Raw genomic sequence first — 6,197 nt, 5'->3', positions numbered from 1 at the left:
CTTCTGTCTCCCTCTTTCTTTTTCTTTCTTGCCTTTCACTCGATCTTTACCTTTCTTTATGTACATTTATTTTTTTCTCCCTTTGTTTCTTTCTCTCTCTCTTTCTTTATTTTATTTGAATCTCCCTCTTTCATTCTTTCTTCATTCTTCTCCTTATTCATCATTATTACCTTTCTCTTTTACATTACATTTCTCTCTGCCTCTCTTTTTTCTTCTCTTTTTGCCTTTTTCTCTTTTGCCTCTATCGAAATGATCTAATCTTATCTCTCTTTAGCTATTGCTCTTGATTCCTTTTTCCTTCACAGAGTGTCTCTTTTTTTTCTTATTTTATAATTCCTTTCTTTATATCTCTCTAATACAATATATTGACAAAAGTATTGGGACACCTGTTAATTAATTGTTTCTGCTGAAATCAAAGATATTCATTTTAACAAGAGTTTATCTCGCTTTTGGTAGTAACTGTAACTCTCTCTACTGGCTTCTAAAAAATGTTGGAGCATTGCAGTGAGGATACCTAGAATTTGGCACATTGCCAATTGGTTCATTTTTATGTTACAGAGTAGAGCTGCCTGATATATTGTTTAAGAATCGTCATCGGGATGTGCGCATGTGCAATAGTCACATGGCAGGACGTGCAATGTCACTTAAGGCAATTAAATCAAACACGTCATGTTGCAATGTTTTTCAGATACACAGCGCTGTCTCTGTGTCTGTGTGAGTGAAAAGTTGCTGCTGCCTGAGAAGCGCGAGGGGGGGAGAAGGAGTAAACACGAGGGAACCGCATGGCCTCCATCCACATAGTTGGGCACGTGCTTGTAAACGCATGTGTCGAAAGCTGTTGGGTAAACAAAAATGTACGTTTTTAAATTACTGTTGTTTTGCTGTTTTCCTCAGCTTTTAAGTGCTCGGCGCTGACTTATCTCTTGATCAGCCCAGACGCGAGACAGCTGGTGACGTCATGGGCCCTGCATTGTTTAATATCGCGATATATATCATATTTGCAATGTACTTTTTTTTTTCCAATGTTGTGCCGCCCTACTACGGAGAGTCTTATTCTATTGACAGTACTTCTATTTTCTGTCTCCCTCTACTTGTACCTTTTCTCTCTACCCATTTAGTCTCTCTCAGTTCTTTATTTACTTCCCTCTCTCTCTCTCTCTCTCTCTCACTCTCTCTCTTTTCTCCTCCTCCTGTTTCCTCTCTGTTGTACAGTCTAGTTTACTGCTTGAAGTCGATTACATTTCACAGGCTGCTCTAAGTATCCCCTCTATTACACCTTCTCCTCACATCCACATTGTTCCACTGTAATGAACAGTCCTCTCTGCCAAAAAAGCAAGGTGGGGTGGGACTCAATTAAATCAAGATTAGCTACAGCAGCGAAAGACGAAGGAGCTGTGGGTCCAGCTGCAGCAACCGGACACAGCCAGGACCGGGACAGTAATTATTACCTTGGAGTGAGGCGGTCGGTCATTTGTTAGAGAGGCTGAGTGGTGAGGAGGTGGGTGCCCAGTGGGCAGGAATTCTCAAAGGGGTTGAAGGCTGTGCTGGAAATGGCCAGTGAGCTCACTGGGGAGCGCTCAGGGCCGGATCAATGCATCACTCCAAGGCTCCAGCATATAGAGCAGCGCAGGCACAGGGGAATATGGGTGACGCTCGTCGCATGTGTCCGAACTCACATCCTCAATCCCTGCTCCTCTGTTGGAGGTGTAGCGCTGAAAACATATCGCTGGAGTCCTCTGCTGGGGAAACAGATAGAAAAGAGAGATGTATGGAGTGTGACCTGTCATGATGTATGATCCTTCATTCATGACTGTCAAAGCAATACATAATTCTGGGCAGGAAACAGCAACTTACATTGTGATTGGATGCCAACTGAGAATAGTATTAATATCATAAACAGGCTAATTCACGCATTATTTTAGAGGAGAAACAAGGTGCTGTATTCTCTAGAGATCACCTCAGAGTGGTAGTCATCAGCACATTCTAGTGAATTGCTCCAGATTACAGAATAACTCTTATTTTTAGAACAGTGATTTTGGTCCATTCCTGTTGGTTCATTCATCATGACATTTTTGCACACTGTAAAAAGCAGCTAGCGTTTACGAACTGTGTAAAACAGCTACTGTAAAATGAGAATTCAAAGTGAAGTCAAAATAAAATGTTTGGCCACCCTGGAGGAAATCAGTCACCAATTGTGGTACCTTATATATTGCAATTGCAAAGCATTTAGAACTTTTTTTACAAATATTATGTACTTTTATGTCAGGGAGAGCAGTCTCATTATTTATTATAGTGAATCATTCATCAGTGACAACTAAATTATTTTGTAATTGTTCATTTTAATGTTAAACACAGAACACTAAATGTTTTGGAGAATACAGCTCTCTGCCATGCCTACAAGTGTCTGCTCTAATCATTAATGGGTCACGTGACAGCATAACAGTAAAACAGAAGTCATGTTTGCACAGATACGTATGTCTACTCTTTACTGAATACTGAATTCATCAATCCAATGCCAATACTGTCATTATATCAATACTATTGATATTTAGAACAATGTATCCATCCCTAACTCAAACTTGGTACTAATACTCATCAAATCTTGGCTCCATAACAAACATAACAGAAAACTACGAAAATGTTTTTTTTTTCAGCTTGACATTTCTACAGTGTGGACAGCTATCAAGAACAGTCAGTTCAGGGGAACTGTGGAAGTCAAGATGAGATTTGAAAGATTACGAGAGATATATTATGAGAGAACTGCATGTGTTATAAGTCATAAGTCTAAAGTACGCTACACAATATCTTGAGAAGCCAGATGAGATGTAGAAATAAGACTGATGAATAGAAACCCTTTGCCCACAATCAGCAGATGTATCTTTGGATGAATAAATAAAAGCTGCATTTAATGAAAACTGTGAAGTATGGAATCACAAAGGATATCGTGCTGTGGGGTTGTGTTGCTATCTGTGGCATTGGCAGTATTGTACAGGCAGAGGAAAAAACAGATTTCACAAATCCTGGATGCAAACAATCTGTTAAAATGCTGAAGCTAAAAAAGGGAATGGGTCAAACCTTAAGGGCACCATTTATATTTGATTAACAGTCCATAATTTCCTGTGTCATGTAACTGACTAAATGCCTTTAGACTAGTGGTTGCATATAGATTTTTTATATGTTCTTCCCTTAACTTAAGAGAGCTGTTTAAGATAGACTTTTAGAGCGGATGTTTTACATAGAATCTCAAAACAGTTTTAAAAACATAGTTTTAAAGTTAAAGCTTCACTGTTTTTTAAAGTTTCAAATGTTTCAGAAACATTTAACTTATAAAAGATTACTTATTACAAAAAGTGCAAACATTTTATGTAAGCAGTAACAGATCTTGTAAGAGTCAGAGTATTGTGCATAAAAGGTAATGATAATATTAGCAAATATGATATTATATTTAATATATTTAATTTTAATATATTTTTAAGTTAATTTAATATATATCTTACCCAATGCCCTATTTATTTATTTATTTATTTATTTAAACCTTTATGCACAAAAAAGTGTGTTTAAAACCTCTATGATAAAAGGCCAATTTCTGCTTTGAGATCAACTTACATATTTTTATGACTTTATGTATCAAATACAACTCACTTTTAAACAACCAATTTCATATCACACTAAGATTCAACAGAATGTGGCTGCAAGCTGTGTGTTTCTAATACACTGACCAGGGAATGTTGCTGTAAAGTGGGTGTTTTTAATAAAGTGGCCAGTGAGTGTAGCTGCAAGGTGGGTGTTTCTATTAAAGTGGCCAGGGAGTAAAGCAGCAAGGTGAGTGTTTCTAATAAAGTAATCCTGTCACAATTATCCCATTATTGACTAATCACACAATATGTGGACCAAAGGTGTCAAATATTTTCACATTGATTACTCAAGTAGAAGTTAGAACTTAAGCTTTTTACTCAAGTAAAAGTGTAAAAGTACTGGTTTTAAAACTTCTTACAATATAAAAGCAAACGTAATGTAAGGGAAAAATGCCAATAAAGACAGATAGCCTATACCCAACCTCCCCAAAACACATTTTTAAAGCCATAATGACTATAATGTCAAATTAAAATGTTAGGCTAGGCTACCAATTTCACTGGCATATGTGGCAATAGAAAATAAATGCATTTTATCACAATGCAAATATCTTAAAAAAGCTTAGATTCTTCTAGATAATCTTTTTACTAGGCTACATACGTCTACTATCTTTTTGCTGGAGTGTGGCGTGATGTGTGCAGGTGCGATGGATCATGTATAAACCAACAGGGTGTCCGAATGGAGTAAGTTTAAACTTCTCATCCAACAACAATCAAACACAGTCTGTATTTTTAGTCCGAAAAATTATTATTCCTGTAAAGTATAGATAAGTTTCTACTTAAGTTAGGCAATAAAATATTTGTAGTTTATTATTTGCCACCTCTGAATAATAATAATAATATTATTTTTCTGACCTCAATAATCCATATTTTGTTTACTTAGCAGGAAAAGCTTTCAAACAGTAAAAAAGCCGGTTTAAAATCATTGTGTCTATTTTATTTGTTTTACTAACTTCATAGTTTAAATATTATTAATAATTAATGCTAAGTTTATTCATCTTTAAAAGTAATTTTGTAAATGCCTTAATGTGCAACTGTACTATCTGTGGCCAGAGAGTGTATCTTTAGAGTGTGTTTTCATTAAAGTGGCCAGAGAGTGTCTTTGTTAAGTGTGTGTTTCCAATAAAAAGTGGACAAAAAGTGTATCTGTAAATTGTGTGTTTCCAATAAAGTGGCCAGATGGTGTATCTGTAAACTGTATGTGTTTCTAATAAAGTGACCAGAGAATGTATCTGTAAACTGTGTGTTTCTAATAAAGTGGCCAGTGAGTGTAGCTGTAAAGTGGGCGTTTCTAATAAAGTGGCCAGAGAGTGTGTCTGTAAAGTGTGTGTTTCTAATAAAGTGGCCAGTGAGTGTATCTGAAACTGTGTGTTTCTAATAAAGTGGACAGTAAGCGTCTGTAAAGTGGGCTTTTCTGATAAAGTGAGCAGTGAATGTAGCTGTAAAGTGGGTGTTTCTAATAAAGTGGCCAGAGAGTTTGTCTGTAAAGTGTGTTTCCAATAAAGTGGCCAAAGGGTGTATCTAATAAAGTGGACAGAGAGTGTATCTGTAAATTGTGTGTGTTTCTAATAAAATGGGCAGAGAGTGTATCTGTAAAGTTTGTTTCCAATAAAGTGGCCAGAGAGTGTATCTGTAAAGTGTGTTTCTAATAAAGTGGCCAGAGAGTGTATCTGTAAAGTTTGTTTCCAATAAAGTGGCCAGAGAGTGTATCTGTAAAGTGTGTTTCTAATAAAGTGGCCAGAGAGTGTATCTGTAAAGTGTGTTTCTAATAAAGTGGCCAGAGAGTGTATCTGTGAAATGTGGGTTTCCAATAAAGTGGCCAGAGAGTGTACCTGTAAAGTGTGTGTTTCTAATAAAGTGGAAAAGAATGTATGTGTGAAATGTGGGTTTCCAATAAAGTGGCCAGTGAATGTAGCTGTAAAGTGTGTTTCTAATAAAGTGGCTATTAAGTGGCTTATTTATAACAAAGTAGACAGCGTGTGTGCCACAGTGAAAACACAGCAGTTCACAGCAGCCTGCTAGTTAATTAGTCTGCTTAACTCTAATTGCTAATTATTTAACCCACTGATTCAAACACAAATGTTTAATGTGTGAAGGCAGAGCATTAGTCTGTGAGTGTGTGTTTGTGTGAGTGTGTGTGTACCTCAGTGCACTGACCCCTGTGGTTAAAGCAGCGTCGTCCGCGCAACCCCTGCTTTGAATTTGGCTCCTCGGCAGGGCGCATGCGCAATCGGCGGCGCGCTGGCTCTCCGTGCAGCAGCAGCTGTTTGGGGTTTGAAATTCCAACATGGCAGAGGCAGCGCTCAGTCTCCCCCTCACTAACTTGGAATGGTTTCAAATCGCGAGCATCTGCGCCTGAGCCTCAACCAGCCGTCCGTCCGCGAGCCTGCGCGGATCGATGTCGCCCTAAAGCCCTGAGCTCACCCTGCCGCACACACAGGTAAGAGTTAATCCGCCTCTCCCCGCGATATTAACAGTTTAAAGAGAGAGAGAGAGAGAGAGAGAGAGAGAGAGAGAGAGAGAGAGAGAGAGAGAGGAAAAGCCACGGGAGCTGCTGGACTACGG

General features: G+C 38.1%; 1 protein-coding gene and 1 long non-coding RNA gene across 2 annotated transcripts in view; one reads left to right on the top strand and one right to left on the bottom strand.

Moving 5' to 3' along the window:
• Positions 1-1,146: 1,146 nt before the first annotated feature.
• On the bottom strand, positions 1,147-5,947 carry LOC125804969 (uncharacterized). Its single transcript, XR_007441185.1, has 2 exons — positions 5,776-5,947; positions 1,147-1,736 (listed from the first exon to the last, which is right to left on the bottom strand). It is a non-coding gene; the product is annotated as an uncharacterized LOC125804969 (long non-coding RNA).
• A 40-nt stretch (positions 5,948-5,987) lies between these two features.
• The window catches only part of fign (fidgetin), a 65,966-nt gene continuing 65,756 nt past the window's right edge, over positions 5,988-6,197 (top strand). Inside the window, exon 1 of the mRNA XM_022680030.2 lies at positions 5,988-6,072. The gene's annotated coding sequence lies outside the window, so the exon portion shown is untranslated. The remainder of the gene's footprint in view (positions 6,073-6,197) is intronic.

The sequence above is a fragment of the Astyanax mexicanus genome, chromosome 11 (genome assembly GCF_023375975.1).
Source record: "Astyanax mexicanus isolate ESR-SI-001 chromosome 11, AstMex3_surface, whole genome shotgun sequence".
In the NCBI taxonomy this organism is placed as follows: Eukaryota; Metazoa; Chordata; class Actinopteri; order Characiformes; family Acestrorhamphidae; genus Astyanax; species Astyanax mexicanus.
This window is presented reverse-complemented; position numbering and strand designations above follow the sequence as displayed.